At 32.6% G+C, this 23474-nt stretch overlaps 1 long non-coding RNA gene and 1 pseudogene across 1 annotated transcript; both read left to right on the top strand.

Moving 5' to 3' along the window:
• The first annotated feature begins 336 nt into the window (after positions 1-336).
• On the top strand, positions 337-4056 carry LOC115982602. The gene is made up of 4 exons (XR_004089671.1): positions 337-760; positions 853-924; positions 2375-2602; positions 3937-4056. It is a non-coding gene; the product is annotated as an uncharacterized LOC115982602 (long non-coding RNA).
• Positions 4057-19608: 15552 nt separating this feature from the next.
• Positions 19609-22102, top strand: LOC115982379 (annotated as a pseudogene).
• Positions 22103-23474: the final 1372 nt, after the last annotated feature.

Here is a 23474-nt window from a genome sequence, read left to right on the forward strand (position 1 = left end):
TATCAAGTAGTAGACTAGTAGTGGTAATATATAATAATAATAATAATAATAATAATAATAATAATAATAATAATAATAATAATAATAATAATGTTTTTGAGATGTAGTACGTAGTACAATGTACACTCAACAAAAAAGAAAAAGAAGAAAGTAGTGTAATATACAGTGTTGCAAGTAAAACAAAATCTCAAGGCCTAAAAGAATATCAAAGTTATGTGGCTCACATTCATTCTATATTAAAAACTAAAAAATAAAGGTGTGGCTCTCATTGAATGGTTGTGTATACAAATAGAATTAGCAGACTAGCAAAGCAGCACAAAGTTTGTAAACTAAAAGTAGAGGTTCAGTCTTTTGTTTTGAGTAGTGCACAGCACGTAGTGAATTTTTTTTTATTTCTTTTCGCGCGGCGACCAATTTCTAGGCGGGTTCTAAATTTTTAAGGTTTCTTTTTCTTTCATTATTTTTTATTGGGTAAAATTTATGTATAGTATTTTAGGTGCGGTTACTTAAGTTCCTCTCTTAAGATTTTTCCATGTGGCTACTTAATTTTAAAAATACACTTCTATCATGAGAAAAAAGCCATGTGATAAAATCTTAAGAGAGTGATCTAAAAAATAGCATCTAAGAAACAGCATCTAAGTATTATAGGTAAGCCTTACTTTATTTTATTTTATTTTATTTGTGTAAACAAAACACTATTACTCCCTCTTTCTCCTCCCATACACAGACCCACGCCTCTCAACCTCTCCCAAAAATATTGGTAAGCTCTCTCTCTCTCACATCACTCTTCTCTCTATCTCTCTCTCTCATGTTAAACTTGGTGACTTTGTGGATTATTTTTTCTTCTTCCAGGATTAGCAGGATATTGATTTTGGGATTAGAGAGGGTGTTGATTTTAGGACATAGCTTTTGGGATTGGAGAAGGTAATGAGTCTTTCCATATTGATTTTTTGAGATATGGAACAACAATCCCTATTGATTTTATAATATTTAAACTTAGCAGCAAATTTATGTATATCATTATGGATTCTAGACATTGCTTTTATAGTTTTTTTTTCCCTTTCATGCGTGTGCATAAATGTGTCTATTAAATAAATGCAATTTTGTGACTTGATATGTTAGATTTTTAAGTTTAATTTTTGTGGGTTTTGTTAGTTTTTGTTTGGTACTGAATTTGGGTTTTTCTAGGACCTTAAAGAATTTTTTTTTTTTTTTTGGTTTTTTTGAGGCTGACTTCTGTGTACCCAAAATGCTTGTTTTATGAGTTTCTATGTTTTTGTGTGCTTACTTTACTTGTCAGTAACATTGGTTTACTTGTTAATATCATTTTCAAACTAAGCAATATTTAGTCAAAGTGGTGCACTTTGTTTAACAATTTCAGTTCTAGTCAATTCTTTAAGTGTGTTTTTGGTGCTTACTTCGTCTGCTAATCTGGAACAGATCTTTCAAAAAAATTTAGTCAATATTTTCAAATTTGGCAAAACATGACATAAGAAACATGTGAGATGCGACTATTTGGCTTTTAGGAATGGTACTAGTAATTATTTCTTGAATGGGAGGTAAGTCCTCCATTCTCTCTATACTAAAATACCCATTTCAATCCACAGCAACTTCTAGTTCCTGGGGAGACATGTAATACAATGGAATATTAAAGGAGTCCACTTTCTCTTCACTAACTATTCCCTGAAAGATACAAAAGTAAATTAATCAACTCTCAGGACAAGACATGTATCATGCAACAACAACAATTTCAAAGGCAAAAGTGGATTTAATCTTTTTTTTTTCTTTTACAATTAAGATGATAATTAAGCTTGTCACAACGGTTTAAAGACATAAATACTTTTCCAGCTTTAACTTTTGAAAAATAATTTAGATGATGATAAAAAGGCAGACCAAAATCAATATATTCACAAAGCATATTTAAAACTTGGGGCAACCGATTTTTTTTTTTCTTTTTTTGGCCAATGTGGGTCCTAAGCTCTTCCACCACCTAGCTATTTCTCAAGGTGTGTCTATTGTACACAGTAGGTAATTATAGGAAGGAATTTGATAGGAGTAACCTCAAAATATCAGCTAAGAGTTTTAAACCGAGGACTTCTTAAATTGCATGAAGCCTTAGGAGCCATAGATCAACCCCTTCTCACCACTGCACTGCCTTTGCCCTCTTCTTCTTTCTTTTTTTATCTTTTCATCCCTTTGTTTAAAAGTAAAAGTTTTGTCTCTTTGTTTAAAAGTAAAGGTTTTGCACTTTCCAGAATTGCAATAGTGTAACGTATGTACTATGTGTTCAATTTTTCTTTGCTAAACGTACTATGTGTTGAATTTAGACAACAAAGAGTGACTAATTTTGTCCCTTTCTCATTATCATTGTCAGTAACCTATTGCTGTGGGCCCCTGAAGAGCTCCAAGATGAGTTGGAGGATCGAGTAGAAGAGCTCCAAGATGCAAACTACAAGTTGGAGGATCGAGTAGAAGAGCTCCAAGATGCAAACTTTTGGCTGGAGGAGAAGATGGATTGCATCATACAATATTTGAGGAGCAAGGGTGACAGTGACATTTGTGGCAGTGGAGGGAGCTCATCTACTAACTAGAACACACCTTGGTTAGTGTTTTATTTTCCTGCCTAAAAGCATTAGTATTGAGGCTTGTATATGGTATATGTTGCTATATTGTTTAATGGTGGTGGTGGGTTTTTTGTTTGTGGTGGTGGTTGGATTTTTTGTTTAATGGTGGCGGTGGATTGTGTTAATAATGGTGGTTGGATTTTTTGTTTATTATGTGGTTGGGTTTTTGTGTTTATGGTGGTGTTTGGGTTTTTTGTTTAATGTTGGTGGTGGGTTATTTGTTTATTGTGATGGATGAGTTTTTTGTTTGGCAGTGATTGTGTTTTTGTGTTAATGGCAGTGATTGTGTTTTTTGTTTAATGGTGGTGGTGGGTTTTTTGTTTATAGTGGTGGCTGAGTTTTTTGTTTAATGTTAGTGGTGGGTTTTTTTGTTTATTGCGATGGTTGGGTTTTTTGTTTATGACAGTGGTTGAGTTTTCATGTTAATGGTGGTGACTGTGTTTTTTGTTTAATGGTGGTGGTGGGTTTTTTGTTTATGATAGTGGCTAGGTTTTTGTGTTAATTAATGGTGGTGACTATGCTTTTTGTTTATTGTGATAATTGGGTTTTTGGTTTATAACAGTGGCTGAGTTTTTGTGTTGGTGGCTATGTTTTTTGTTTAATGGCGGTGGTGAGATTTTTGCTTATGGTAGTGGCTCGGTTTGTGTTAATGGTGGTGGCTGTGTTTTTTGTTTAATGGTGGTGGTTGGGTTTTTTTATTTATGGTAGTGGTTGGGTTTTTGTGTTAATGGTGGTGGCTATGTTTTTTTGTTTAATAGTGGTGGTGGGTTTTTTGTTTATGGTGGTGGCTGAGTTTTTTGTTTATTGTGATGGCTGGGTTTTTTTGTTAATGGTGGTGGCTATGTTTTGTGTTAATGGTGGTGGCTGTGGTTTTTGTTTAATGGTGGTGGCTAGGTTTTTTTTTTTTTTTTTTTTTTTTTTTTTTTTTTTTTTAAATAGTGTTGGCTAGATTTTTATTCGTTGTGGTGGTTGGGTTTGTGTTTATGATGGTGGTTGGGTTTTTGTTTTGGATTTCACTCTATTTGTTTTGTTTTAAATTGAGATTTTTTTGCATTCTTTATGATTTCTCCATGATTTGTAATGTGGGTTTGGTTTTTATTTGATGAGAATGTTGTGAGTCTTCTTTCTTTGATAGTTTGGCTTCATATGATGCTGCACTATGATTATTTTGTCTAGTTTGTTATTGGGTATTTTGTGGACTTTTTCTGCATTATCTTACTAATTTAGTATTTTTTGTTGCAGTACATCTTATTAGGGATATAGGTTTGCAATTTAGTTTGTTATTGATGTATTTTCCTTTATACTTGTGCAGATATGGGATTGGTGGCAAAAAGATAGCTTTTGTGAGGCTACTTGAACTCAAATAATTTTCTATAAAGTTTGGAAGCTAAGACATCATTTGTATATAAATGGTTGTAATTACTTTGTGAACATCTTTATTGCATTTTTAGATTGTATGGATGTTTTTTTTTATGGATTTGGTTAGAAATGAATGGATGTTTTTTTTATGGATTTGGTTAGAAATGAGCAGTTTAATGTAATGGCAAGTAAATGTAAAGAATATTAATAAAAAAAATTAAAATTGTTGACGATAATTTTCATCGCCATATTTGACTATAAGTAGAAATTGGTGACAAAATAATTCGTCACCTGATCTATCGAAATTAAAAAAAAAAAAAAAAAGGGTGACGCAAAACTTCGTCACCTAATCTATTGAAATTGGAAAAAAAAAAACATTTGGTGATGAAATATTCCGTCACTGAAAATAAGGTTTAGTGACGAAAATATTAGGTGACGAAAAACTTTTGTCACCTATCATTTTTTATTGGTGACGAAAAAATTTCGTCACCTATCATTTTTTTATTAGTGACGAAACATTTTCGTCACCAATACATTCTGTGACGGAGCTTAGGTGACGAACACTGTTTCGTCACCATTTCGTCACCATATGTATTCGGTGACGAAATAAGGATATATTGTGACGATTGGTTTCATCACCATAGTCCACTTTTGTTGTAGTGGTATAATATAGATGATGTCACAGAAACTTGAAGAAAGCACACACAATACTCTCATGATGGAATAGAATCTAAACTATTAGCTTCTGGTATTAAATCTCAAATCCACGAGGGGTTTCCCTGAATCCACAAGGCAATAAACTAGAATCTACCGAAGAAAGAATTTGACAAAAGTTTGTGTTTATTGATAATAGTCTAATTTGCCTCTGACAGCTACAAAATATATAAATATTAAGAAAAACGTCTAAAACCCTAATTTGCACTAATTAGGTGACAAAATATCGAAATTTACCAAAAATGGAAAAATTAAGTTAAATGAAGAATCATAAACTACTAACCTTAAGGGTCGTCCCAAAACAAGTGGGACCTTATTCTGAATTTTGAGAAAAATGTTATTAAGGAAATAAAAATGACTATAAATGGCAAAATTGCAGTTTTCAGGAATTCACCATTTTAGGGGTACCTCATGGCAAAGTAATGTTTATTACTCAGAAGGCCATTTCACTTCAGTTTGCCAAATTTCATGTGATTTCGACTCCGAGGCCCATGGTTTCTACTAGTGTCTTTTTGCTTTGTGTGATGATCTCAAGCTGTTGACACCCCATTTTGCAACCCGCATTTAACCTCATATAGAGGGTAAAAGGGTAATTTCACCTTGGAAATATGCATACTTATTCTGATCACTAGATCATTAATTTCATTTCACCAAAATGATCTTGATGTTGTAACGATCAAATCGACTGGTCATAAACCCTAATCGGACCATCAGATTGAAAATTAGCATCAAATCAAGTTTTAATGGTTGAAATGCACTATCACAAATTGAGTCCAACTATATGTGATTATGAACAATTGATTCCAATTGGTTATAATTATAATAAATTTGGGGTTAATGATTTGTCAAAATTTGATTGGTTAGGACTACATTTTATGGTGAGGTTGCATACACCTAATTAATTAGATAGATAAACATTAATTATTCAATGAGTAATTTGTAAAATTATCTTTTAATTAGGGTAAATTTGGAACTAATTAAGTCTGAAATAGGAGTGATTGGAGCCATTTAATGTTAATTGGGAACTAATTTGAGACCTATTAATGTTAATTGTGCTGAAATTATTTTCTAACAAATGACCTCTACTCACCATTTCGTTGATGTCTCTCCAAATATTTTGAATCTGTGAATAAAGTTAATTTTTCCAGAAACTAGACATTTGCGGCTTCAATTTGAGCATAAGAACGAGGCAATTCCAATCAGAATTGAGTCAGATATGATTATTCGAAGTTGGCTTTACAGGCTGTTACTGTAGCTACAGGAAAACCAAAATTTAGCTTACTCCTCACTCCCACCAATCTCTACATTTAATGCATCAGATTTCCCCAAAGGCTAAAATAAGGTTTAGGTTCATGATTCTTTGTCAACCTTCATTAAATGACATTCCATTCATATTTCCTTCACCACTACTATATAAACCCCTCCCTTCCTTCATTCCAAGGCACACAAAAACCTCATTTCTTCTCTTCTCTTGAGTTCTAGTGAAGTTGAGTAATCTTGTCATATCTTGGTCTTCCTGAGACTCAAGGTATTGAGTGAGACTCACTTTCCCTCTTCTAGCTCTTCTTTTCCTCCATCCTTAGGACCTCCATCAAGAGTCCCCTCCTCTACCATATGGATCTTGCATGAATATATAATCCCCTTCCCTAACTATTTGTTTATGTTGCCAAGATGAGAATTTAAGATTAAAGTATAATAGTAATTATTTAAATTCCCTTGAATATGTTTGAATATTCTTAATTGTTCTTATGTGTTCTTCACATGTTCTTGATTGTTCTTCACATGTTCATGCATATCACTAGTTTTAATCTTAAATCCACATAAAAAATATGAAAAATATGTTTGTTTAATAATTATTTCAAATCCTTGAATCTAGGTTATCACCATCCACACACATTCACTAGAATTTATTTTTCAATCCAAATGCAATGCTTAATAAATTGAATTAGGGTTTATCACATGCACATATATTAAATTCAACATGTAAATTGATTGACATATTGGATGATATGATATGAATGTTGGCCACCATAGTTTAGAAGACTGGTTTCACCAGGCAAGGTGGGTGCCTAACACCTTCCTACCTTGTAACATAGCCTCCGAGCTTAGACCAAGAGTTAGTAGATCAAATGCTTAATAAATTGAATTAGGGTTTATTACATGCACATATATTAAATTCAACATGTAAATTGATTGACATATTGGATGATATGATATGAATGTTGGCCACCATAGTTTAGAAGACTGGTTTCACCAGGTAAGGTGGGTGCCTAACACCTTCCTACCTTGTAACATAGCCTCCGAGTTTAGACCAAGAGTTAGTAGATCAAATGCTTATCCATGTAATTTTCGATTTTTAGATTGTAACTAGGAAACAAAGCCATGTACTTTATTTTAGATTGTATCTAGGACCAAAATCATGTAATTTTCCTATAATCAATGTAAATTCAATTTCAAATTAATAAAATGAGGAATTTTTCAATTTTGGTTTTCTTATTTATTTCAATAATTAAATAAGTGACGACTCCATTGTAAAACCTTTAATCTAAAGGGGAAAATATAATCAATCAAACTTCTATTTTGAGAGGCAGTAACATGACTCCACCCATTCACGTGGGTTTAGCCCCAACTTCATAAAAATGGGCTGGGGGTGCGGTCTCTCACACAGGCATGCGTGAGAGTCTAGGAAGGCTATAACAGTCTGTTTTAGATCAAGTACAAATAACTGTGAAGTAAAAGGTAAAATGAAGTATACTGTATTACATGACTAGAATGAGCACGAGCTTATTGGACTTATATTTTAACATCCAACGAAAAGAATGAAAGAGAACAATTTTGAAAAAGTTTTCATAGTTTAAATTACAAAAAATTTCTAAATTATTTTTTCAACAACATTAATCCTCATTCTAAGAAGCATCTCTACTACTTGGTTTATGTTGGGTCTCTCATCCTTGTCTTTTGCCATGCATTGCAAAGCCACTTTGACCAGAAGTTCCAACTTAGCTTGACCATATTTGTTGGCTATCATAGGATCTATAATTTCATCAATCCATGAATTCCTTGTAGGTGTTCCAATGTTAATATACTCTCTTACCAAAGTGACCAACCTCTTATGCTGCTCTATCTCTCCACTGTTAGAGTATTGCATGCCAATTACTTTTAATCTTCATACACAATTACTTTTAAAAATCTAGTGAACGATGTTACATCACATTTAACACCTCCTTTATGCAAATCATCAGCCAGTAAATATATGATAATAGTAAGAAACGTTACAAATGAGATTATGAAAAAGAAATGATAAAATTAATTAGATACTATCATTATGAAGTAGTAATCTATGATTTAACACATCTAAAGAAATGGAATATATAGAGTTTACTTAAGATATATGTAAAGATTCACATTAAAAAAAAAAAGCATATGTAAAGGTTTAAAAAAAATGTATATTCTATAAATAAGAAAAAAAAGGTATTTGTAAGGTTTTTGTTGACTTAAAAGAAAATGAAAAATCAATTATTAATAACTAAAACAACAACAACAACAACAACAACAACAACAATAATATATATGGGTAATTACATTGCCCTTCCTTAAGGTTTGGGAAAATGATAGTCCACCCTAAATTTGAAGGGAAAAAATATTTTCACCCTTTACATTTGTTTGGCCAAATTTTGTTAAATTAATATTAAAATATTGTGTACTAACCTGCCTATGCTTAAGGGTAGGTTTCTAAAATTATCCTCAATTTCAAAATTAAAATCTCATATTTTAAAATTTTAAATTACAGTTTATTTTAAAATATTAAATAATGACTTTTGCTTTTTTCCCTTTTTTTTTTCCTCAATGACTTATGGAGAGATTTGTCATTTCAAATGTTCAAGAATTTTATTCAGAATTTTGTTTTGTCTATTCCTTTCAAATCTAGAAATAAAAAACCATTTTCTCATTCATGGAAAAATTCTATAAAAATATATAAACATAATAAATTTGTTAGGAATACACTAATTAGTGAAGTCTCATATTGGATAAGAATAACCAAAGAAAGTGGTTAATACTTAATATACTATAGTTGAACCCAAACTGACAAACTTAAGTTTTTTGAGTCAAATAGTGTCCCTATAGGTTATTTCCCCAACAAAGTTGGTTGGTATTTGGCCCTGTGATCTCAAGTGAGAGTATTTTGAAGTTAGAAGCAGATCCCACCTGCTTGAGTTCCAGCTGCTAATAGAGTAAATTAATTGGCAAACCACAATGCACTGTACTGTTGACCAAAATTTTGAACTTACATTTTAGAGGAAGTTGTGTATGTAAGAAAACAAGAAATTAATTAGTTTGTCAAAAGTTGACTTACATTTTTGGTGACAGGTATATACAATGGCTGTCTTACATTTTGCTTGAAAATCAAATGAAGAAAGAGAACATTGCCCAAAGGAGGCCTGTTTAATTCTTCCAATAACAAAGTCTCCAAGATGCCGTACTCGCAGGAACAAAATTACTATATTTGGTATATATATATATTAATTATTAAACACTATCCTCAAGTTGTTCTAAACTAGACTATATAATATTAAGCATGTAATTAAAATAGCAATATTGTGCGTGGACTCGTGATTTCAATTAGGCAAATATTACAATCGAGAACTTATTACTCCTTATTGAGCTTAGTGCACTCTTACTCTTAGGTGAATTCAGCTTATACTCTCTTGGTCTCTGGTCAGTCTACGCAGCGTAAAACACAAGGGTGCATGAGTCTTGCCGCACTATAACAAACTTGAATTTTTTTAACATATTTTTATCTACTGTCATTAAAAATAAATGTTATTAAAAGCTTTAAATTTCTACGATTGTACTTAATTGTTGAGTGAAAGTAAGAAAATTCACATACTCATTTCCACAGTAGGCATAACAGTTGAAATTTGTGTTTAAAAAAATATATATATATATATATATTTTTTTTTTTTTAGTTTTTTCTTCAGTCATGAAATACATAGAATCCACTAGAGATATAAAGAATATTTCTTTAACACAAGATATAAAGAATATTATTGAGACTTATTTTTTATTTTTTATGATTATTATTATTCCTTATTGAGACTTCTGAATTATTGTTTACAGCTGATGGACCACTTTTTATTTTATTTTATTTTATAGCCTATATCACACTTATTTTTTGCTGACAATATCCTTTTATTCATGAAACTAAACAACCATACTCCAGAAAAATTGAAAGAGGTCTTGGAGAACTTTTGTAAAATGTCTGGACAAAAAATAAATGATAGCAAATCTGTCATGACTGTCAGTCCGAACTGCAATTCTGAAGAAAGGGAAGAGTTGCAACACAAGTTCAAGATTCAGATAAAAAAAAAGATTGGAAAATATTTGGGGATTCTCATTGATCCAGGCACCAAAATGAAGGAAATAGGAAATCAAATCATTGACCGAATTCAAAGTAAATTATAGAACTAGAAAGGTAAGTTATTGTCCCAAGCAGGCAAACTCACCTTGATCAAATCAGTCATGCAAGCTATGCCAATTTACACAATGTCGATACATCTCCTTCCAAAAGATACTTGCAATCGAATTGACAAAATAGTGCGAGATTTTTGGTGGGGTGATAATATTGAGAAGAAAGGGATTCATACAATTGCTTGGGAAAAGATTTGCCAAACAAGATGCAATGGTGGTCTTGGAATTAGGAAAATAGAAACATTCAATAAAGCCTTAGTAGCAAAACAATTCTGGAGGATAGGGCAAAATCCGCAATTGTTATTAGCCAAAACCTTGAAAAGCAAATATTTCCCCAAGATCAACAATATATGGGAAATAGATCGAGTTCCTAAAAACTCTAGTAAGATGTGGAAAAATATATGGCAAACAAGGAATTCCCCACTGGTGCAAGCAAAGTGGAAAGTGGGAAGCGGGGACAGCATTAGATTAAGAGACTCCCTTTGGTATAAGCCGAGGAGTGCTGACCAGTTAGATCTTCTTCAACTACAGTATGGTACAGTTAAAGACCTTATGGATCCTATATCAGGGAACTGGAATAGCAATCTGATTAATACAGTTTATAATAGGATTGAGGCAGAAGCTATCTTGAGCACGACTTTCTCCAAATTTGGAAATATTGATAAGGTAATCTGGCCCTTCTCTAGTAGCAGAGAATATCAAGTGAAAAAGGGCTACAAGATATTAACGGCCTTATATCAAGAAAACACTAATCGTAATGACCATACAAGGAAAAAATGCTGGCTTAATCTATGGAAATCAGGGTTTCCTTTTAGGGTGTCTACTTTCTTGTGGAAATTTCTTCACTGTGGACTACCTACAAGAACCGAATTAGCCAAGAGGCAGATAATTACGGATGATACTTGTGCAGTTTGTGGAGAAGACCAGGAAACTCTAGATCACCTGTTCATGTCATGTCACTTTGCTAGAGCTATATGGTATGGTTCTGCTCAAGGGCTAAGAACTCATTTGATATACACAACAGATATGGCTAACTGGATGCAGTCACAAATTGAAAAGTGTAATATAAAAAGTCAAGGGGATTTAGAGATATTGACTGAACAAGGAGCGATTCTTTGGACAATTTGGAAGACAAGAAATAGAGCTATTTTTGAGAGACTAGAGCCAGACATCCATCAAGTTTTGCGCACAATCCAAAGATTAAAGAGTGAATGGATGCAAGCAATGACTCCCCAAGAGCAACACTTCTACAACCCACAAGAAAAAAGAGATTACATAAATTTCTCAAGCTATAAGGGATGGCAGATTTTAATTATCATAGGAAACAAAAACCGTCGTGGCAATACAAATTGGGATGGAGGAGCCTTTGTGATTAAAAATCACATAGGACAGTCCGCCAAGAAGGAATGTTTCTCATGGCATACGAGGAATAAGAAGACCAGCAATCTTTTAACTATTCGCGAAGCGCTCTATATTGCTTGGAAGGAAGGATATAGAAAAGCCATCTTACTTGTTAACTCAAAAAATTTAGCGGATGAGCTGGCAACCATAAATACAGACACCAAGGAAGCAGAGATTCTCCTAGAAGATATCCGAACCCAAAAGAGAATGTTTCATAGTTTACAAATCAAAGTTGCTCCTGAACCCATATTCAAGGAAGTCCAGCAATTGGCGAAGATGGCAACCCAGTCTTTTACATACACTCTTTGATTTTCCATTGTTACCAAAAAAAAAAAAACTTTTTAAAAAAACTTATATTTGAGACCACGTGTCATCATGCATGACCACGTGCCATCATGATCATGTGTGCTCATATGCACAAGCATCTCACGTAACCCCATAACCACGATCAATCTTATAAAGCCTTTTGAGGGTAGACACTGACACATCCTGTGAACCATATGTTGTACAACCACTAGTAACGTTATCCACATATGATACTTCCAATTCCATTCGCGCGTGGATGCAATTTTCAATAGTTGCTGTCAACCATGGTGTAATAAACTGTGGCCATTCGCTATATATCACCGACGTTCGTTTTTGCATTTCCAGATTGGTCATGTTATACATTCAAGACATTTCAAATTGAAGGATTCATTTTAAGTTTGAGGGGTGTGTTAGAACTTAGAAGTATTATGGCCCAATAAAACCAAACTATTTGTAAGCCCATATACTCGTAGAGTAAGTAAACAAACCCTAGGTTTAGTGTAAGAGTAGCCTAGGATTTTATTGTATGTAAATCCTACATTGTGTTAATATTTATGAAAATATGAATAACAAAGATATAGTTGTCAAGAGCTTTTCAATGTAGATGTAAACCATGTTATATTGCTGTTTCCGTTTTTCTCTTTTCAATTATTCTTTCACTCAATAGCCTTAACAATATAAATTCCAAGGAAAAACAAGTAAATACATCATAAAAAATTCAGAAAGTTAAAAAAAAAAAAAAATCAAAGTATTCCAATGACAAGTATGATAGCCTATGCTATCAATATAATATTTTCTAGTTTCATGTGAGACTCGTGTGGTCATTGTCTCTGTCATACATGGCGTGAGATCATCTGCCCAATAATGGTACTTGTCACTATTGTCCTTGATTCAAGACTAATAAAAAACTCCATATATAAACCTATTATACAAAGATTACACTATTCAAACGTTAAAAATTTTATTAGGAATTTTGTCATCTCTATACCATTTAAATCTACAAATAAAAAACTCTTTTCTTATTCATGAAAATTTCTATAAAAATATAATAAATTTGTTAAAAATACACGAGTGAGTGAGGTCTTTCATTAAATAAATAATGATAAGAGTAAGTGATTAATATAATATAATTGAGCCAAAACTCATAAGTTTAAGTTTGTTAGGTCAAATAGTGTCTTTATATATTATATTAACTATTTAATTGGAAGCCACCCAAGATGTTATGTCCCCATCAAAGTCTGTTTACGTTTACCCCCAATTCTGAGTGAGAGCATTTTGAAATTAGAAGTAGATCCCACCTGCCCGAATTCCAGCTGCTAATAGGAAAAATTAATTAGCAAACCACAATGGGCTATACTATTGACCAATATATTGAAAATTATTTTAGAGCAAGTTGCTTATTTAGCAAAGCAAGAAGTTAGTTTGTCAAAAGTTGACTGACATTTTTGGTAACAGGTGTTTGCAATGGCTGTCATATGTGAAATTGACGAATGTAAAATTGGTGATAAGTAATGGAGGCATACTCAAGTCATTTATGACATTCCACATCGTGGGCCTGTTATTAGAATAGTTGAAGGGAACCAAATTATGATCCTCCAATAACATATATCCACATTAGAGGATAGTCAGAAGTTCAATTGAAACTTTACAATGTACTGCGTTTACTTTGAAATCTATCCCAAAAGAAAGAGAATTTGGATAACAAACTTAACCATTATTCAACAATTGACCAAGAAAATCATGTAGGGAAGGGCTGAAAATGATTATTATATTCAGTTGTCAAATAATGTCACTAGCACATCTATATATATATAATAATAGGTAAAACAGAGAGAAAATCCAATTTATTTTCAGATTGAAATTCAATTAGAGTCTAATTTTGCGTCACGTGTCTCATCTAATCTAAATTTAGAATTTTGTGCCATGTGAGTTAATTTAGTGTAAAAAATAAATTTCAATTAGAGTTTAATTTTGTGCCACGTGTCTCATCTAATCTAAATTTTTAAATTTTTGTGCTAAATTAGTTAATTTAGTGTAAAAAACGAGGAGTCCAATATAATAAACCAAAAAAACATAATCATATAACTAAAAAAAATTCAAATTTATAAGTCATCTATATATATATTAATAGGTAAAACTTAGAGAAAGTTGAATTAGAATTTGAAATTATAATCCAATTTTGCATGTGTCTAAATTTATGTGAGCACTACACCATAATTATATACTTAAGCATGTGTCATGTGTGTACTTAAATTTTTTAATCTTTGTGTCAAGTGAGTTAATGAGTGCAAAATATTAAGAATCTAATATTAATGAAGTTTTTTTTTAAAAAAAATTACATATACTCAGTAAAAATCACATGTTTCTTAAAAAAAAAAAAAAAAATCACCACAAGTTTTATCTTATTAAAAATTCGAAAAAAAAAAAAATGATCATCAGTAGTATTAAACTTAGGTAAGAATTTTAATATGTGACTAATTATATTTACTTTACAAAAATAATTTGACTAATTATCTATATTTTATGATAGAAATTGTGTTTAATTTTAAATGTATTTATACGTATGCATGAATGCATGTGTTACATGTTTTTAAAAAAATTTGATTAATTATTTATATTTTTATAATAAAAATTTTGTTTAATTTTAAATACATTTTGTATGGAGTTACATGCTAGTTGAAAATAATATTACTAACAACTCCCATTTTCTCTTTGTCTTGAGTAATGGAAACATCTTCCCACATTGATATACCACTCTGAAGTCTGACCATTGTGATAAACATGCATAAGCTCTTACAGCTAGATCCAAAATTTTAAGCAATTAATGGTCCCAAAAATGAAAAAATAAAACAAAAACCCCCCAAGACCTAGACTTAATCTTGATTAACTCTTCCGATAGCAAAAGTCTCTAGATGCTGTGCTCGCAGGAACAAAATTACAATATTTGGTAATATTAAAAGAAGTCTTCCAATGACAAGTAGGATATCCTATGCTATCAATATCTCCTAGTTTCACTTTCTCAAAAAAAATATCTCCTAGTTTCATTAATTTTTCTCATTTGTCTAACATGAAATGCCAAGTCTTGGTCTGAAAACAACAAATCAAAGAGACTTTTATTGGATTTGGTTAGAGACTTTAATAGTCTTTTACGCGTGGATGGACGGTGTGGCTGTGTGGGGACGGAGCACTGTACCTCGCATGTGCAGACACTATATATTAGTCTCTATTCATTTATGATTATTGGTATAGTCTTTATTCACCACAGTAACCGTTCACCAACTTAGATATTTCTAAGTCAGCAAATATAGTTTGTATGTTATGAGTAATTTTCTCTATATATTTTTTTGGAGACCATATGCTCTTTTCATTTTGGTAGGGTCCATCTTCAGAGTCCTAACATTTAAATTATAAATTTTGTCAAAGCTATTAAAATAATTATGGGTGATTCAAAGTTATGTTTATAAAGTCTTCATATTTTGCTAAGATTGCTAAGATTAAATGTGGATATTTCAATCGTTGTCACAATTTGATAAATTGCAGTCTTCCGGTCCTTTTGGTCCCGTCTTTCGGCGCTCGTGCCCTCTTATTCTTCTCCGTGATTGTTGGGCCCAGTATCCCTTTGGCATAGTTGTTTCTCCAGGTCATGGTTTTACTTAGTAAGGCGTTCCACCGTCGCAGCTAGGGTTTGTACTTGTCTTTCAAGGGCAGTAGTGCGTGGTTCCTCTTCGTTATTGTTGGTTGCCATTGAGCGAGTAAGTACCATGCAACTTTTTGTCTAGGAAGCGATAGTATGGCTTTTGGTCTAATCTCTTCCCACAGACAATGCAATTAATGATACTGAAAATCTTCAGTAAGCTGCACGGTCCTCACATGCCTTGGAAAAAATCTGCACAACAAAGAAGAAGAAAAACCCTACAGAGAGTATCGGTGTGGTATTAGCCAAAGACTCTCCAAATGTTAAGTTAGAGAACTTTGATAACTCTAGAGTGCTAGAGTTGAGGTAAATTATGCGTACCTTGATTTCTGGGGGCTTTGGGTTTCTATAGTAGTGTAGAATCGACCTTGGTTTTCTTGGTGAAGAAGACGTTTCCTTATAGGGAAGATCTTCATTAATACACGTATTTTACGAGATTCTTCCCATATAGAGATTTCGTTGACTAGGGCTAATCATGGGGTGCAAGATGTTTCTATTTGAGGTTTCTTGGAGACCACTTAGGCCACGTAAATGCCGTGTGGCTCAACTACCCATCTCCTTTACATCTGTCTGATTTGAACCCGTCCAATATGGGGGGTTCATTCGTTTTCCATTTTCTCTGTCCAGGGCATAACTTGGCCATTTCCTTAATACCGTCGCCTACGATTAACCTTATTGAACAGATCCGTCTACCTCAATTTTATCCTCTCCAATACTAAAAAAAAAAAAAGATCCTTCTTTGTATTACCCTCCGGTTGCAACTTGGAGGAACTAACTAGCCAACCATATTGGACTATAAAATATTGGCAAAATTAATATATTATTTCCTTTTAAAAAAAAATTTAATATATTATTTCGGAATGAGTTAGGATTGTCACAAAGGAGACGAAGAGATGTCAAAACAATAATTCATCTTTTCATAAAATACTGCAACCTTGAAATGTCTCTCTCACATACATATATGAAAATATTCATAAATGAATTAGAAAATTTATTGTTTTAATTAAAAAAATTTTAAACTAGAGAAAATTTATGTAATTTGCAGCAAAAAGCTTTTCATTATTCACCGAGTAGAAAATCATTTAGCGAAAAGGGTCAAATATATGTGGTCAATAATGTCTTTTTTTTTTTGGCTGGAAAAAATATCATCAAAAATTTAAGATAAATGCATTTGGAGGAATAATAATACTAAATTACTAACACCTCTCATTTTCAACTCTTCTTATGGTTGATGGAAACATCATCCTACATTGATAAGGTAGTACCATTGTCATCATTGTGAACAACACTCTAGAAATTATTAGCTCTGGATCTAAAATTTTCATTAATGGTCTCAAGAATTAAAAAAGGGGGGAAAAAAAAATCCCTCAAGGCCTTTTCCATATCAATGGTATATACTAATATATGGGTAGTTATTGGGTACTCTCAGAGTTCCATAAATAAACACTCCTCCCTCTCACATAATTGTGGGACCCATTAATATTAAATTTATGGTAGAACTTACAATTCATGTGAGAGGGGAGAGTATGCATATATGGTACTTTCAGAGTATTCAATAATTTTCCCTAATATATACTAAATTATATCATCATACTTATTCTAAAAAAAAAAAAAAAAGGGTCAAAGAGGCTGCTTAAAGAGAACTTGGCCCCTTTCCTCCCATCAACGAAGGCCATAATTGAGCTTAAATATTTACTCAGTGGTTGGACAAGACTTTTGATTATGCTGATTTGCCCTCCAAATCAGGAAAAAAAAAAAAAAAAAAAAATTCTTCCTATGCCATGTGGAGAGGTATAGATATACTATTTTGGTATGAAAAACACTGTTCTCAGGCTTATCTAAACTAGTAAGTTGTCTGTGCAATGCACGGATAATATTATAATATTTTATGTAAGATGATTTTAAATAATGTTGTACATATATTATAGAATAATTGTAATAAAAATTTGTTAGTAATGAGTTCATTATAAAAAGCAACAATTATAAATTGCACACACATAACCATTATGATTATTCAATTCAAGGAATGAGGGGAAAAAAAACAACTTTGGAGTAATATTGTAGAATAAAAATTGTTACAAAATGTCTCTCTTTCTTTCTCCTTATTTCTAAAACAAAATACACATTTCAAACACTCACAATTAATCTCAGCCTTTACAAAAACCATAAGTCCAAAGAAAAATAATAATATTAAATTTTTAATTCAAAAAGTCTTGAAACATTGAACCAAATGAAAAAAAAATTCAATATTTAATTTGTTTTTATCTTTGATGTGGCACTTGAGAATATTTCAATTGTTAGTCACAGTTAATCCACAAAATTTGCTAGTAAAACTAAATTCAAACTAAACCCTAATCCTTGGACATACTTTTTATTTCAAAACTGGGTATTCTTTGTCTATGTAGTGTTTCATCATGAGTTGTAGAAGAGTAATGTGACAAATATATTTACAATGTTAAAGAAATTATAGACATCAACATAAAAGATAAAAATTACCATTGTCCTCCAAACGTCAATGTTTAATCAAATATTGTTAATGCTTAAAATGAAGAAAATTTTCTAGTGAGCACAGTTAGTGCAAAATTCAAATTTAGCAATACTCTATTATTTTTTGTATGTATCCCAAACTAATATGAAAATAACCTTTTGTAATATGCAGGCACTTATCAACCAAAAACCACAATGGTTGTAAAGTGATTCTTAGAACATATATATGGATGCCCTCATAAAGCTTTCAAATCTTCATCATGCATAGAACATTTTGTAAATTTACAGAGTAAATTGCCAAACATAAGTATGCATATGGATACTCATACTCCTTTCCAAAAGCTGAATTTAAGAAATCATATTCTGGATTGCCTTCACAGTAATAACTATAGCAGATATTGCTACCACGAGTGCCACCACATGTGCCAAAACTCGCACCATTGTTGCTGCCATGGGAACAATTGTGGCAACTGCAGGTGCCCCAACCTCAACAAAATGAAAAATTGGGCACCAAAAAACAATTTTTTGACAATTTGCTTTATTTGTCAAGATGTCACAAACTTGTGTGTCTATGGAATAAAAAGGTTGATATATGTTAATAAGATGGGAGAGACCTGATTAGTGATTAGCCTAGTTATCTTGGACCAATGCACCTCCAATGGATTCATCTACTTCTCATAAATTCAAATATAGGAACTTACTTTGGAATGTTAACAAATTTACGATAGTTCTTTCAATTTACCAAGAATTTTTCTACTACTTATTACTATTCAGTATTATATCATGTATACAATCAATGATTCAATGCAGAATATTAATCTCAAGCCCAATGGTTGACTGTCAAGGTAAAAAAAAGAACCTTTGCTTTTAGAAAATTAGACCAAAGGTCATGAAGAGTTATTAATAATTAACATCCCTCTATCTTATCTCTTACTTGAAGTTTAATTAGTAAATTACTGATGTTGTATCTAAAAATCTAAAAAGAGTAGTAAATTAATGATGATGCATTCACCCAAAAAAAGAGTATTTAATAACAATTTGGAAGATTGTGGTGAGAGTTCAATTCTCTTTTCAAGGAGTGCGTCACTTGGTAGATCCTCATGCACTCCCGTATGAAATCTCTGTTTTTATATATATAAATATATATATATATATATATATAATATTAATATTGATTGGACCAAACATGTAACGAGTCAACAAATCAATATTAAATGTTTGCTGGAATGTGAATACAATCAGCCATCCTAATGAACGGTTTGCAGAAAATATTCAAGAAAAAAAAAAAAAAAGGGTATGCAGAAACTAGAATTTTTTATTTTTATTTTTTTAAAATCACGTATAGAAAATCTTCATTTAGAAGTTGGTCCATATGCATAGTCTTTTTCCTTGTTTAATAAATTAATTTATTTTTTGTTTATATTTTCTTGGCAATACATCATAGAAAGTCTTGGTGTGCGTAACTAGTGGGCAGGCAAACAAGTAGAAAGATTATTTCAACAACTGGGCAGTTCAGATTTCGTTCTTCAATTATATATGATGAAGAATATTTAAGAAGTAGAAAGATCTCAATCGTGCAATACCTCTTGCATTTCCTTATGGATATCTCAATTTTCTTCCTTCTTTTATGTCTGCTACAAACTCTTCCTCTATCTTCATCTAATTCATTAGACACTCTTAAAGGCACATCCCTATCAGTTGAGAAACCAAGTGACAAATTGGTTTCAGAAAATGGTGAATTCTCTGCGGGGTTTTTCCCTGTTGGAGATAATGCCTTTTGCTTTGCCATATGGTTAAACAAGTCTTCAACTCCCACAGTTGTTTGGATTGCAAACCGAGATGAACCTGTTAATGGAAGAGGTTCAGTGCTTTCTATTTTGGCAAACGGCCAGCTTATACTAACCAATTCACTTGGTATCACCATTTGGACAACTAAAGCGGGAGACTTGACCTCATTAGCGGTCACCAATTTGCAACTACAGCTCCAAAACACAGGCAATCTCGTTCTTCATAATTCCAAAGGTGTTGTCATCTGGCAAAGCTTTGATTCACCATCAGATACGCTTCTACCTCAACAAGCACACACCATGATGTCGAGCCTTATCTCAAGAAAAAGCCAAGATGACTATTCATCTGGCAACTATAAGCTCTTTTTTGACAATGATAATGTGCTCCGCCTGCTTTTCCAAGGTCCAACAATGTCCAGTCTCTACTGGCCGGATCCATGGCTTACAGACTCTGGACAAGCTGGAAGGTCTATGTACAATACTAGTAGACGTGCACTACTACATGACTCGGGTTATTTTGAGTCATCTGATAATTTTCAATTCAATGCAACAGATTTTGGTGTGGTAATCACAGACGATTAACACTTGACACTGATGGCAACCTGCGATTATACAGCCTGCAAAAGATGAATGGGAGTTGGGATTGGGTTGTAACTTGGCAAGCCTTCTCTGACCCATGCAGGATTCATGGCATATGTGGACCTAACAGTCTTTGCAGTTATGATCATGTTTCTGGCAGGAGATGCTCTTGCTTGCAGGGCTTCAAGATTAAAGATCAGACTGATTGGTCTTATGGGTGCGAACCAGAATTCAGCATCCCTTGCAACCATACAGATGAGTCTAGCTTTGTCCAACTTGCTCATGCTGAATTCTATGGCTCAGATATCTTCTTCTATCAGAATGTTACCTTTCAATTTTGTCAAGAACAGTGCCTGAATAGGTGTGATTGCAATGGCTTCCAATATAAATACAATGAGGGTAGTAGTTACTATATTTGTTACCCCAAGTATCTACTAATGAGCGGACACCAATCACCAAATTTTGTTGGAGATTTTTATTTAAGACTACCAAAAGCTGGTCTTTTTTATAGCAAGATTCCTGATGAAGAATTCAAGTTACAATGTTCGGCCAGCCTATCCAAGCAAATCATAAGAACGTATGAAAAAAAGACCGTAAAGCTTTTGCTTTGGTTTGCCACTGCAGTGGGAGGTATGGAGGTGACTTGTGTTTTGCTGGTCTGGTTATTCTTGTTAAGGACTAGTAAACATCCTAACCCAGATACTGCTTCACAAGGATATCTCCTCACAACTAAATTTAAGCGATTCACCTTTGATGAGCTAAGAAAGGCAACGCGGGGATTCAAAGAAGTGATTGGGCGAGGAGCAGGAGGGACAGTATACAAAGGTGTACTGCCTGATCAGCGGGTTGCAGCAATCAAGCGACTCGATGAAGCTAACCAAGGAGAAGCAGAATTTCTAGCTGAAGTAAGCACCATTGGGATGTTGAACCACATGTACTTAATAGTGATGTGGGGATATTGTGCAGAGGGAAAGCATAAGCTTCTGGTGTATGAGTACATGGAACATGGATCTTTAGCTGAAAATATTAGTTCTAATGCACTTGATTGGAAGAAGAGGTTTGAAATAGCAGTGGGCACTGCAAAAGGCTTAGCTTATCTGCATGAAGAGTGCTTAGAATGGGTTTTACATTGTGATGTAAAGCCTCAGAATATATTGCTAGATTCCAACTTTCAACCAAAAGTAGCGGATTTTGGCTTGTCTAAACTAGTAAGTAGAAGCATGAGTGATCATTCAAGCTTCTCAAGGATGAGGGGAACTAGAGGTTACATGGCTCCTGAGTGGATTTACAATCTTCCCATTACTTCTAAAGTAGATGTTTATAGCTATGGAATTGTGCTGTTGGAAATGGTGACTGGAAAGAGCCCAGGTGGCATGCATACCTCTGACAGTGGACAGACAATAGAGCATAAGAGGTTGGTCACTCTGGTAAAAGAGTATATTAACATTGGAAATGCAACCAGGAAGTCATGGATTGAAGAAATTATAGATCCCATGATGTTTGGCAAATATGACAAGGTTAAGATGGAACTTTTGGTCAAAGTGGCCTTGCAATGTGTGGCAGAAGACAGGGATGAGAGGCTCAGCATGAACCAGGTAGTAGAGATGCTTATAGGCCATGAGGATTAATATTTGTTGAAATAATTTAGAAGTTTTGTTTAATTTGAGTTGTAAAAAGATTTCATTATGCATTCGTATTTCTTTTTTGTGGAAGAATAGAAATTTCTAAATTGTAATAAAGGAATTTATGGATTCATCTTCTCTCCAATGTATATAGACTTTTCTTTGATTTTTTTTAACATGTAAAATTTGATAAGGAGTAATGTTACAATCACAATCTATTTTACAATATTTTTACAAAATGTTGATGTGGTAGAATTTTTATTGCTTTTCATTAAGGCCCATAATTAATGTAACTATTTTATTTATCAATAATCACTCATCATATTAGCAGTTTGTAAATTTTTTTTATAAAATAGTTTGTATCTCTAGCATTATTCTTTGATAAGAATACGAGAGAGAAAGCTAAAAATGTTGGTCACTTTTGGCCTATTGGTTAATTTAACATGCTTTACAAGGTTGTTACTAAGTTGTTGGCCAGACATATAAGGCCTTTCCCATATGAACTCATTAATCCACTTTAGGCGAGCTTCATCTTCGGCAGGAGAGCAATAGACAACATTGTATATTCCAAAAGGCTGTTATGAAATTCAAGGGAATTAAAGCAAGCCCAAATGTCGATCAAGATTGGTTTTGTGAAATTTTATGACATGCTATAATGGAATTTCATTCCTTGGAGTCTAGAAATTGGTTTTGAGAAAACCTTCCTCTTACTAGTGATAGGAATATAAAGGAGTACACATCCTAAGCTCGTGTTTCTTCCTTGTAAAGCCTTGGACCAGAGGGAGCTGGTGGTGTGATTAGGGGTATGATAGTAAGGAATAAAAGGCTTTTCAAGGTGTGTTAAGATTGCTTTGGGAGAATCACGACCTGAGTGGGTCAAAGTGAGTTTCAAAATAGTTACTCAATTGATGAAAATTTCCCTTTATCAGGTTTTACATTTGCATTCGTCACTTATTATTTTAAGAAAAAACCAAGTAAAAAAAATTATAAAAATACATATTTATCTATCTATATACATTTTAAAAGTTGAAACTTAGTATTTATTATTGCTATACTCCTTTTGAGCCAAATTTGCAGCTATATCATCCATTCATTTTCAACATATATATTTTTTTTCAACTCTTTTTTTTTTTTTTTTTTTCATATTAATTTCACAACTTATTCTTATACTTTTTCCAACTTTTTCCCTCCCTTTTACCTTTTCATCTTCCTATTACTATCTACCTTAATTTTACTTTTCCTCTATCCCTTTATGTTCCTCTATTTTTGGCTTTATCTTATTCCTCTTCTCTTACTATAAATTTACAATTATCTCTCTCATTCTATATATAGTTTTCCTACAAAAAAAATGTTCACGCTCTCTCTCTCTCTCTCATAATTTTGTTTTTCATTTTTGGTGGATTTTTTTTTTTTTTTTTTTTAAAATTTTCTT

The sequence above is a fragment of the Quercus lobata genome, chromosome 3, assembly GCF_001633185.2.
Source record: "Quercus lobata isolate SW786 chromosome 3, ValleyOak3.0 Primary Assembly, whole genome shotgun sequence".
Taxonomy (NCBI): Eukaryota; Viridiplantae; Streptophyta; class Magnoliopsida; order Fagales; family Fagaceae; genus Quercus; species Quercus lobata.